General features: G+C 38.6%; 1 protein-coding gene across 1 annotated transcript in view; it reads left to right on the top strand.

Moving 5' to 3' along the window:
• Nucleotides 1-13699, top strand: part of LOC150103256 (DNA topoisomerase I, mitochondrial-like) — a 364529-nt gene that overhangs the window by 97078 nt on the left and 253752 nt on the right. The gene's annotated exons all lie outside the window — the stretch shown is intronic.

Here is a 13699-nt window from a genome sequence, read left to right as displayed (position 1 = left end):
CTTGGTCACTCGTCTCTGGACCCTCTCCACTTCCTCCCCATCACGAAGAAACCCTGGTGCCCATAACTGGACACAGAAGTCCAGATGGGGACTTATCAAGGCTTGATACAGAGGAACAACAACTTGTTTGTCTCTGCATGTTAAAGTATTTTTCAGAAGCCAAGTGATTTAGTGAGCTGTTTTAGTCACTTTTGCAATAATAAAATTAGTTTAATCCTTTATCCAAGTGTGAGCAAACAAAGTTTGCGCCTGAAGTATCTTCAGGACTAGGGTAAGGTGATACACACCAGGGCAACTCGTTGTAAAGGTGGAGAAAGCTACCAACACTCCTATCTCAGTATCTCCTATAATGCAAAACACATCTCCTTGCGGATATGTCTAATGTTATGCATTAAAGGAAGGGCCACTACCCAGACTAGTTTCAACCTTTATTGAGGTCTCTTCAGTGGGAGCCAGGCCCTAGTGGAAATACCAGGCAGAAGCATTAGCAGGTCATCTCTACCTATAGGAGTTGCCAAATGGTGTGCCACCCTTTTTTAATAAATTACTCTGGATTTAGAGAAAGATGTTGAAAGTTTATTTTTTCACTTGGTTAGAGTATAATAAAATTAGTTTAATCCTTTATCCAAGTGTGAGCAAACAAAGTTTGCGCCTGAAGTATCTTCAGGACTAGGGTAAGGTGATACACACCAGGGCAACTCGTTGTAAAGGTGGAGAAAGCTACCAACACTCCTATCTCAGTATCTCCTATAATGCAAAACACATCTCCTTGCGGATATGTCTAATGTTATGCATTAAAGGAAGGGCCACTACCCAGACTAGTTTCGACCTTTATTGAGGTAGAATGGGAGTTCATGCCTTTCATCACTGGCCTCTTTAGATTTAAAAAAAAGTTGTGCTGAGAGTCAGCTTGATAGTGAGAGAGGAGAGGAAAGATAGAGTGGATAGCAGTAGATAGTTAAAGGAGGCCTCAGTCGATCTACTTGGCCTGACTTAAATGCCAACACCAAGCAGATCTCCGACATTATCTCCCTCCATCCGTTCTCCTCCGCGTTCTCCGGCCAGCCACCTCTTCAGATGTCTGGCCGATGAAAGAAGTGAAAAAAAACAAATGCAGGAAGACACACATAAATTGAAAATCAAAAGAACTAGGACACACATAAACAGAAACAACAAAAGTCGGTGAATTAACAGAAAAGTACTGCAAGAACGGGGGAAGAGCCTGGCCCGAGTGATACAGCCCGCAAGGAGCTGCACCGCCTCGCTGTAAGCCTTCGCCGCTCGGGTTCTCAGGTCTGCCCCCTCCTATGTGGATTAAGCGTGAACATACAGAAACAGAACCAAGAAACTTAGAAGGGGCTTTTTTTTTAAGTCATATTTGCCCTGCTATCTCTTACCGCTTCCTCATAGTCTTTTACCACGTTTTCCATCACTGTGAGTACGTGTACTGACTCTTCATCATTAAGTTGCCATATTCTCTTCAAGCATTCATTCCATTCCGCTCGGTCGTAAGTGACTTTCCCAAACTTGAGCCATATTCTAAGACTCTCTAGCTCACCTTCACATTGCAAAGCCACGTCTCCCTTTTCCTGTACAGCTGTGTGGACTTTGTTTTTTATCTCGGGTTTATTCCTAAGATAGAATAGGATTCGTTCTGTTACATTCGAATATTCATATCGGGGTTCTTTTCTTTTTACCGGTTTTGTAATGGCGTGAGAAGAACCGGTGTTTCCTTGCTCTCTGTCTTCTTCTTCTGATGAGGTTTCTTCCTCATTTTCTGTGTTGTTTCGCGATATTATCTCATTTCCTTCCTCATCCTCATTTGAACTTGAGGCTTCTATTTGGCTTTCAGTGTCCTGTTTATTTCGTTTCATTTCTCCTTCTTCTTCCGGCGTGATGGGTCGTTTTGTTGTACTGGTGTTGATTTCCATTTCCTCTGTTTCTGTGCTGTTATTGTTGCCTTCCGATTCATTGGTGTAAGATTTCTTAGTGTTCTGTTTCTTTTTCTTCCTAATTCTCCCTTCTGCGTTCCTCCCAGTTATTGCCTGATTTCCTAATGTAGTCATTGCGGTAACTGGCGGTTGGAGGGCTGGAAACTCTTCTGGTTCAGTTGTTTGTGGTTCATTTACTGTTTGGCCGGTAGCTCGAGAGTCCTGTGTTGTGAGCTTAGGAATGGCTGCTGCCGCAGGTGTTATGGCGCCTCCTGCCCTTTCTGCAAGAGTCCTATTAGGACAAATATCTATTTTATGGGATGTGTTCCCACATTTACGGCACGGTGCCTCACATTGATTCAATGTGTGTTCTGTCGATAAGCAGTTGCGGCATGTGTTGTTTTTCGGGCAGTGAGCGCTAAGGTGACCCAAAGCGGTGCACCGAAAACATTGTTTTCTTACGCCTGGATAATTGACTATTACTCTTGCTGAGCCTAAAAAAATCAAGTTGGGGACCTCGGTTTTCATCTCGATTGAAATGCTCACTTCCCCTGATTTCCACTCTGGGATATCCGCGTCTTGTCCGATTGTTACGTTTCGGACAGTCCCCCACTTGGAGAAAATGGTTTTAATGATTTCCTCCCCTTTCTCTAGATATTCGAGTGGGAACCTGTCAATTTTTAGGGATTTTAAAATACTTCCGACTAGGAAGGGCAGGTATTTTTTCCCTTCACATTCTACGCCCTTAAGGAGCATTTCTCTTGTTTCTATGTTGTTTGTTACTATTTGGAATCTACCCCCCCCGTAGGGGGTAAGCCCGTAAATACTTTCTGCTTTGACGACTTTGAGAAGAGCTCTCACAAACGTCGCTTTGTCGATGTTTGGGTCAATTTCGATCCCGAGAGTACGAACTCTTTGCAAGAATTTCGACATCGTTAAAAAGCAAATACCTTACCAACGGAATAGCAAATTTCAGTCCCCAAAAGGAAATACCCTAAAACGGACCTGCACCGATTGGAACGAGGCCGCAAAAAATAAAAACCAACAAAACAAAAACTACAAGGGTTCTTACCAAACAATACTGGAATAGGAGCTCTCTCTCGGGATCTGGTAACTGGCAACTGGAATCCAAAAGAAGACTGGAACATGGAGCTTTCTCTCGGGGCTGCTAAATCTGGAACTTGAGGTCTCTTCAGTGGGAGCCAGGCCCTAGTGGAAATACCAGGCAGAAGCATTAGCAGGTCATCTCTACCTATAGGAGTTGCCAAATGGTGTGCCACCCTTTTTTAATAAATTACTCTGGATTTAGAGAAAGATGTTGAAAGTTTATTTTTTCACTTGGTTAGAGTATAATAAAATTAGTTTAATCCTTTATCCAAGTGTGAGCAAACAAAGTTTGCGCCTGAAGTATCTTCAGGACTAGGGTAAGGTGATACACACCAGGGCAACTCGTTGTAAAGGTGGAGAAAGCTACCAACACTCCTATCTCAGTATCTCCTATAATGCAAAACACATCTCCTTGCGGATATGTCTAATGTTATGCATTAAAGGAAGGGCCACTACCCATTTGGCAACTCCTATAGGTAGAGATGACCTGCTAATGCTTCTGCCTGGTATTTCCACTAGGGCCTGGCTCCCACTGAAGACCTCAATAAAGGTCGAAACTAGTCTGGGTAGTGGCCCTTCCTTTAATGCATAACATTAGACATATCCGCAAGGAGATGTGTTTTGCATTATAGGAGATACTGAGATAGGAGTGTTGGTAGCTTTCTCCACCTTTACAACGAGTTGCCCTGGTGTGTATCACCTTACCCTAGTCCTGAAGATACTTCAGGCGCAAACTTTGTTTGCTCACACTTGGATAAAGGATTAAACTAATTTTATTATACTCTAACCAAGTGAAAAAATAAACTTTCAATCACTTTTGCAATGTGCCCCCTAAACTTCAACTCCCTATCCACCAACACTCCCAAATCCCTGGCGTCATCAATCTCCTGGAGTACAGTTTCACCAATGCGATATACTGCTGCTATTCTTTTCACCTCAAAATGCCTAACCTTACACTTTGCCACATTAAACTGACATCCATTTTTCCTAGCCCAGTCCTCCAAACTATCCAAATCATCCTGTAAAATTTTGACATCCTGTGCACTCACAATTGCTCTACCCAACTTTGCATCATCAGGAAACAAGTGAACACTTCCTCTCAGATCCTTTCCTATATCATTGATGAACAAATTGAAAAGTAGTGGTCCAAGAGCAGAGTCCTGCGGCACTCTACTAGTCACAAGACGTCTTTCAGACTCCACTCCTGAATAAACCACTCTCTGGTATCTCTCCTTCAACCACCCTCCTATCCATCTCACCAACCCTATATCTATCCCCATCTGCTCCAGTTTACTGATTAGGGTTCCATGTGGTATCCTATCAAAGGCCTTGGCAAGGTCCAGTAGTATCACTGTAAACCCATTACTCCTATCCAGTTCAGCCATCACTGTGTTATAAAATGTGAGCAAGTTACTGAGGCATGATCTACCCTTCACAATACCATGTTGTCCCCCATACAATATCCCATTTTCATCTATCCAATCCTGTATTCTTTTCTTGACTAATTTCTCTAAGACCTTGACAATCATTCCTGATATGCTAACTATGAACTGCTGTTGTAAATCGGTAATTTACAACAGCAGTCTTGGAACCACCTTTATGCAGTGGAACTATTTTTCCCTCTTTCCACCCGCTCGCGACTAACCGAGTCCCGAAACTCAAATTAAACAAAATGGTCAAGGGTACTGACAATTCTTTAGCTGCTTCTCGTACAACACGAGCTAGTATACCATCCAATCCCACAGATGTATTGACATTGAGGTTATGCAATAAACTACTCACCTCCACTTCATTCACCACAATTCCCGTATAATCTACTGGTTTATTCGTTTCTGCAATGTCACCACCTGGATGATATATTTTTTGCAAAGTACTCACTCAGTAACTCAACTATCTCAACTGATTCAGTTACCTCCCTACCATCGGCATTCTTTGAAATCATTCTGCCATGCACATTTTTCCTTTTACTTGCTACATATCTAAAAAAACTATTTAGGATTCTCTTTAACCTGCATGGCCAATGTTCTTTCGTAATCCTTTTTTGCTTTTCTTACCACACTCGTCACCCTTCTGGCCTGCACTTTATACCGTTCACGAGCCTCCCGGTCACCTTTCTCCTTAAATTCCCTCCATAGTTGTTTCTTTTTTTGCAGCTCAAGCTTAATGGTGTTATTCATCCATTTAACCCCTACTTGATTTATTATTCGGACTCTAGGTATACAGTCAGCCATTGCTTCATGCAAGCACTTCTTAACTACCTCCCATGCACTATCAACTTCTAGTCCTTGCAGTTGTACATGCCATGGCACTGAATAAATCAAACTCCTAAGCTTGTCATACTTTCCAGCCCGATAATTCCACATGTACCCTGTCTTAATTGAAAATTCTACACCTTTAGCCACCTCCCAAGTCAAGACCCTATGATCACTCTCACTGATTGGTGGCAATGTGGTCATATTTGTTACAGCCAAATCCTCAGATGTAATTACTAGGTCAAGCACTCTCTGACCCCTAGTATTTTCCATTACATGCTGTCGCAGATAGTTATCTCTTAATAACTGTATAAAATTCAATTTCTTCCTCCCATGTGTCCTCTCCTCACTCCAATCAATGTGACCATAGTTGAAATCTCCCATAATAACCACCCTTCTTCCACTCATTTCTTCTATTTGCTTGTGCATACTGTCACCACCATCTTTTTCCATCACCTGGTCTATAGCAGCACCCAATTGTATATTTAGTTCTGCTAGCCACAATCTCACACCAAATGGCCTCAGATGTGCTCTTTTCTCTATCCTGCAATTCAACTTCTATTTTCCTTGGCTGTAGCTCATCAGCTATCATCAACAATACTCCTCCCCCCATTTTATTCTCTCTGTCATCCCTGAACACACTATACCCATCACATTCAATCCCACTAGCTATATCATCTACAGTCAGCCATGTTTCACTAATACCAATGACCTGTGGTCTGGAAGTGCCAACCATGGCCAAAAACTCTTCTTTCTTGTTCCTAATACTCCTAATATTAGTGTACACGAATTTAAGACCTCCATTAGCCCTAACCCTACCTTGATGCCTTATATTAACTATCCCACTCTGATTTGTTGTCCTTATTTGCTCTGACATATTATATTCATTCTTACATTCAACTGCCTCCCTAAGGACTGTATATATCTCTTCCCCCCCCCTTAACAAATCTAGTTTCCCTGAATTTGCACATCCACTACATTCAGCAACACTTTCTCAAGTCTTCTTATACCGTAGCCATTCAAATGCAAGCCATCCATCTTATATAGATCCTTTCGCCCATCAAACTCACTCCACACGTCCACAAATTCCACACCACTCGTCATACATAACCCACACATAAAGTCATTCGCAATTATGGCCCTCCTTTTAAACATTTCACTGTCATACCGTGGCAAAAGACTAATCATTCTAACTATCTCACTCTTTTCTTTTGCTACCTCAAACAATTCATTCAGGTCTTCTATCATTTCCATTTTATCTCCTTTCAAATCATTCGTACCTGCCACAACAATCATTTCTTTCACCCTTTCCTTTTGCTCTCTAATAGACTCAGCTACATCCTTTATGGTCGCACCAGGTTGGTACGATTTTGTCAAATCCTCTACTAGCACACCTCGTACTAACGAGTCTCCATACAGCACTCTATCCTTCATTTTGTTCATGTTCACATTCATACATCTATTTTTCCTTGTCATACCTTTTATTATTGGTTGGTTCATTCAGTCGACTTTTGTTCATGCACTCTAGCTGTTGTTTTGCCCTTTCTATTGCACCATTCAACAACGCGATCTCACTTAATGCATCTATCTCATCTTTTTTATTCTCTGAGAACCCATTAATACTATCATTCACACTTTCTACATTCACACTCTCACAATTCTCATGTAAAACCTTGCCGTTTCTTGTCATATCCCTATTTTTTCATTCTGTAGTTTGACAAAAATATCACACTCACGATCTGAAATACACTTCGATTCCTCGTTCTCCCTACATTTTCTACACACATTCAATCCTTTATATCTATCCACACTCCGACTGCACTCCGCAAAGCGTACATTTCACAGCTAGTACACTGACTCATTTCTTTTATACTACCGTTCTTTGATAAAGATGGCGAACCATCATTACTGGCCGCCATTTTCCTTCGTACAGGTGCCATACTTATTTGCAATGTGTTTTATCAAATTATAAGTTATAACACACCAAAAACACACAGACAGACGCACTAAAATACGCAAGGCAAACAAAACTACACAATATTAAGTAATTTTATTAATGATAACTGAAAATAATACTTACCTTATCAGGAGCTTGCACGAACACTACACACTATGATATAACCTCGAACCCAACTTTTTATAATATTGAATGGTCTATTCACTTTAAGCAATGGCATTAATTACTGTTATTATACAATATAGAAATCCAAAATCACCATTTGAGTACTACTCTAAGAAGAAGCAATCAGACAAAGAATTGCTTAATTATCATTTTGAATTTTCATAAAGCTTTCATTTTAGCATTTAACCTTATTTTATTTATAAAACTACTTTTGAGTCATTTCAAAAGTTCTGGAAACTATACTCTTTTTGTCAAATCAAACATTTAATAAAATGCATATAATTCCCACTCTGCTTTTACCCAACATCCAGGTAGTCCTCTGAAGGATTAATAATAATAATAATAAACAAAACCTTTTTGTGTATATCCATGTGTTTTCAATGCTGAAATGCTAACCATGTTCATCCTTAGTAAATGCCATTTCTGATTTCATACTCAAAGAAATATTTTCTTAATTATCCTAGGTGAAGTCAGAAATTACCTTAAATATATTCAAATAAATAATTAATCTAATTATTTAAAGTAATTTTATACAAACTCATTTAGCACATTTACAGAAGTTATTAAACTATTTATTTTAGAAAAACTTGTGCCATAGTTTTAAGAAGTATTTACACATAAACACTAGGTAAAGGTAATAATTTATTATAAGGAAATATATTTTGGTCTAAAAGTTACAGACCATCTTCAGTGGGGGGAAAAAAAAAAAACTAGTTGATACAAGGTAGAATGTGAACAATGGATTTATTTGAAATAGAGAGCTGCATGATGTTATATTTCTAGTAACGTTATGCTCTAACTGAGGAAAAGGTTACTCATAATTCTTTGTGTGTGTGTGTGTAAAATTTTCAGTATGAAATACATGACCTTATAATAAATTATGACCTTTACCTTGTGTTTACATGTAAATACTTAAGTTATTAAACTGTTTATTAATAATAATTAATTCACTCTTACACACTTTCATTCAAAGTAGAATGTACAGTAAACAAAGATGGTTGTGCATTGAGCTTAATTAAATTTAACCAACTTTTCATGAGAAAAAGCTAGAACAAAAAAAAATAATAATAATAAATAAAAATAACAGTAATCCATCAAACTGCACTCCAAGCAAAATTTTAAGTAAATTTTCTGACACTCACAGAGAACAACGTTGTTAGTTCTCTGTGAATGGACTAAGCAGAGCAAGTAAATTATGTCAGTCTTTGTACTGAGTTCCAAGTTTATTATTAGTCAACCTTTCCTTTTCTAACAAAGATAATTTAACAAAAGGAAAAAAAAATGGTTCTGCCTTCCTAGAACTTATTTTTAACAGAATTTATCTGGAGCAGATATATGTGGTAAGTGCAACAAGGATTAACAGAAACACTACTTTCATGCAATATGAAGAAATGATAGATCTTGCATAACATAATAGAGGCGTGTGTATTCAGATAATTAATTCTCTTAACAAGGTTACTTTGCTTCCTTGGTTAAAGAAATTCTAAGTACTTTGTATGTTCATGTATTTATTAACACGTTCATGTCAGGATGATCGTAGCTCTTTTGCCACGAATCTAACCTAACCAGCAGAAATATTTGCATGGCACTCAGCAGTTTCATTCATCTTTGGATGCGCCACTTTTTGTGACAATTTCTTTGATTGTAACTAATTCTGCATAGCAGATGGGGGGGGGTAATAGGAGGTAATATATATTAAAAAAACAAATAAAGAGAATGATATATTTGATTTACTAAAAGATTTTAAGAATAGCAAATATAAGGAAGAAAAATAATATGGCATGAATAAAAATACTTTCAGTACTGCTAAATGGAATATGAATAATTTACATCTGTGATATATGTGTGCTTGTGTTATGTTATAAGTATCTGGGGGTGGAGTGAAGAATATGTGATCCTATAAACTTTCATATTTGCATTTATGATGAGCATAATTAAAAAACAAACAAACAAACTTATGAATAGATGGAAAGGGATTTGTTTGCAAAATATAAATCACCAACCAATAAGAAACAGCAACTGTATACATTGCTAGCTCAGTAAATAACTATAGGGAGAGGCTTATCCTATGATCTAATAATACTGATCAGCTGATTCATGTGGGCATATCAGGAATACATGTGGGTTGATGGAGGAGTAGATCATCTTGTACAATTTATTCTACTTGTTATGTTCCTTTTTTATATATTTTACTTTATTTCAATTTTTACTCCCTATGTGTATACTGTCCAAAGACTGGAAGCAGTTGTCTCAATAAGTGAACAATATATTGTATCACTGAATACAGTACAGTCAATTGCAGTCTGTGTAATATATTTGGCAAGAAATTGGCATGGAGATGGAGTATATTGCGATGTGGGTGGAGAAGTTGATACTGAGTGGATATATGTGATAAGCAGTGATGAAGATGATAGGGCAAGCATGGCATGGAAATCACAACCAACAAGAAGCTTAGATAGGAAAAATGAATTGCTGCATTTGTTTACATATGCCAGAAGTGTCAGGAATAAGGGAGATGAAATGGTTTGACTGATTAAGTTTATTCACCCCAAAATCATTGGAATAAATGAAACATGGTTGAAATAAGATGATATCCTAATGGGAATAGATTTAGAAGGATGCAGTATTTTTTGTGAGGATAGAAAGACAGGAAGGGATCCTGATGATGATAGCAGGGGGAATTATGTCCTCATAAGGTAGACAGGAAAGAAGGAAGTAGTGGCAATGACTATGAGGCAGTATAATGTAAAGTAAAGGTCGACAGGAAGACATATTTAGTTGGATATTGGTATAGTTCCGGGAATGTGGAGGATGGTGGTGAAGAAAAGTATAAACAACTTGGATTAGTGAACAAAGGAAGGGTAATTATTATGGGTGATTTTAATTATGGCAGTATAGATGAAGAGATAGCATTTGGGAATAAGGAAAATGACTTTCTTGAGTTCTTGAGAGATAACAATCTCAGGCTGTTTGTAAAGGAGGGCATGTGAGGATTGAGGGGTTTAGATCTGATCATTTCATCAGAGGATGTAATTGTGAGTGGGGTTTTGCACTTTCCTTCAGTTGGTGAGAGTGGTCATAAGTGATCACCTGGGTTGTGGCTAGTCATATGCAGACTTCTGTGAGGAAAAATATATGTGGAATTACAAGGCTGTTGATATGGCAAACTTAGGAGACAGCTCGAAGCTATAACATGGAATGAGGAGCTGTGGTAAGGAAATAAATGCTGCTTGGGAACCGACAAAGAAATACATAATAGCATCAATGTGTTAATGTATTACGAAGACTAAAAGGCTGAATAAGGTAGATGTAAAATGGATGAATGAGAGGGCTTAAGCATGAAATCTGGGAGATGGAACTTTGGAGGCAGTAAAAATGAATAATGGTAATAATCAGTTACATGAAGAGTAATAAAGAACAAACCAGGAGAGTGACTCAGTTAGTAAGGAAAACAAAAGTGCAGTATGAGCAGAAATTGGCAAATCAGGCAAAGTAAACCCTACAGAGTTTTTTAGATATGTGGCAAGTAGAAGGAAGAATGATTATTGTGAGATGATGTTAATGGATAAAAATAGTAGAATGGTAACTGCTGCAGAAGACATTGTTGAGGTATTCAGTGGTCAATTTATAAGGCTGTTTTATCATGATCAGGGTGGAATCATGAGGAACTTAAATGTAAAGGATATAGGAGAGGATGGCATAATTGTAATTGAGCAGGAAGTATTTGAGGAAATAAATAACCTTGATGTCAATAAGGCAATAGAATTTGATGACATATAACCATCTGTCTTAAGGAAATTTTCCAGGGAATTGGCATTGGCATGTCTGTTTATTATGAGTAACAACAGCAGCACAGGTTCTAAAAGAGTGGAAGGAGGGTAAAATTGTTCCACTACCTTTATGCAGTGGAACAATTACTGCATAAGGAGGCTGTGGCTTCAAATATAGGCCAATCTGTATTTCTGGAGTTGTGGTGAAGATAATAGAGATTGGCTGGAAGTAGCATACAGAAATTTGTTAGCAGCAGTATTCTCTGTGGTTATCATCATGGATTACTTATGTACTACAACATAATCTCCTAATCCTAACATAATCCCCTGTCCAAGGTGACAAATACCTTGGACAGGGGAGATGCATATACAGTGGTGTACTTGGATTTTGCAAAAGCTTTTGATAGACTACCACACGACAAACTGAAAAATAAATTTAAACAGATGGGACTGAATAACAAACTTCTGAGTTGGATCAGTGACCGGCTGTCAGATAGGTATCAGTAAGTTGTATATGGGGAGGGGGGGGAGATGCGGTATACTGAAAGAGGAAGGTCACAGTAGTGTGCCACAGGGGTCAGTTTTTGAAACCATTGTTGTCAATTTGTATATTAATGATATTGGGATGGATTTAACTAGTGATATGCAGCTGTTTGCAGGTGATACAAAATTGGGGAGAGCAATGTAGAGTCAAGCAGATGTTATGGCCTTACAGGATGACTTGAATAGATTGCATGAATGGGCAGGTAAGTGGAGCTCTCAGTTCAATGTTGCAAAGTGTAAGAGTTTGAAATTTGGTAAGCAGTGATGGAGTGCAGCATATACACCTGGTGGGGAAACTTTAAAGGAGGTAAAGGAGATTTGAGAGTGGTGGTGGACAAGCACCTGAGATTCAGGGCCTAAAGACGTCACATTGGATAATGGCAATGATGTGGAGAATCCTGACATACAGAAATAAAGCAGTTATAATGGCACATATAGGCTTTATCAGGCCTCATATGGTTTATTGATTTGTTCATTGGATTTTCATGGTGACGAAGATATGTTAGAAAGAGTCTAGAGAAGAATCACAAAGGTGGTCTTTGGAATGTGGTGTGCAATGACAGATTGAGAGAATGTAAATTGCAAAGCCTCATAAATAGAAGGAAGAGGGCAGGGAGATATAATTGAGACATATAAGCTAGTCAGGGGATTTTTCATAGAATGGGAGAGGAGGGTGTGTTGAACAACAGGCCATTACTAGAAACTGCATAAGAAGGGTGTGAGCAGAGGAGTGAGGAGAAGGTTCTTTCATGGAGAGTGGTTGGTGAGTAGAATACATTGCCTGAGTATGTTGTGAATGTAGACACATTGAATCAGTTTAAGGCACAGTTGGATGAGCATTGTGTACCTTCCATGATGAGTCTGACTCCAAGGAGGTCAGAAGTTAATAATAAATAGTGTAATTTGAGACAACTGGGATAAAATGGTACTACCTAATGAAACATGTCCCCCTCCCACAGAAACTGTGTTGCATAGAGCAAAACCTGTGAAAGTTTATTTTTCACTTGGTTAGAGTATAATAAATTTAGTTTAATCCTTTATCCAAGTGTGAGCAAACAAAGTTTGCACCTGAAAGTATCTTCAGGACTGGGGTAAGGTGGTACAACACCATGGCACTCCTTGCAAAGGTGGAGCAAGATACCAACACTCCTATCTCAGCATCTCCCATAATGCAAAACACATCTCCTTGCGGATATATCTAATGTTATGCATTAAGGGAAGGGCCACAACCCAGACTAGTTTCGACCTTTATTGGAGTCTCTTCAGTGGGAGCCAGGCCCAACTGGCTCCCACTGAAGAGACTTCGGGCCTGGCTTCTTATGCAGTTTCTCGAGCCTGAAGAGACCTCAATAAAGGTCGAAACTAGTCAGGGTTGTGGCCCTTCCCTTAATGCATAACATTAGACATATCCACAAGGAGATGTGTTTTACATTATGGGAGATACTGAGATAGGAGTGTTGGTAGCTTGCTCCACCTTTGCAAGGAGTGCCATGGTGTTGTACCACCTTACCCCAGTCCTGAAGATACTTTCAGGCGCAAACTTTGTTTGCTCACAATTGGATAAAGGATTAAACTAAATTTATTATAGAGCAGAACCATTTGTTGTACCACCAAACACAGTATCTAACTAAAAACAATTGTCCTAACATTGTCTAAAGTTTCAATTGCATGAAATAAGTATTTAATTGCATTTGAAATTTTTGACGTCATTAAGACACACCACAAATGCTAAACTTCAAATAAAATTCTACCTAAAGAATTGCATCTAACATGCCGTATAAACTTTGTGTCAATGAGCCTTCCCTTACACAGAAGTGGCACACACACACAAACAAATGGTAGTGAGAATTCCCTTGAGTACGATAAACATGCAAATCACTTCCCAACATAAATGTGTTAATAAAACACATTCATGTTGGAAAGTGATTTTCCTACTTTATATTATCAGTATTTAACAATACCATATGCATTAGA

Source organism: Typopeltis vanoorti, chromosome 9, assembly GCF_054136105.1.
Source record: "Typopeltis vanoorti isolate ZY-2024b chromosome 9, IOZ_Tvanoo_1.0, whole genome shotgun sequence".
Classification (NCBI taxonomy): Eukaryota; Metazoa; Arthropoda; class Arachnida; order Uropygi; family Thelyphonidae; genus Typopeltis; species Typopeltis vanoorti.
The sequence above is the reverse complement of the archived record's forward strand: the minus strand, read 5'-3'. Positions and strand labels throughout refer to the sequence as shown.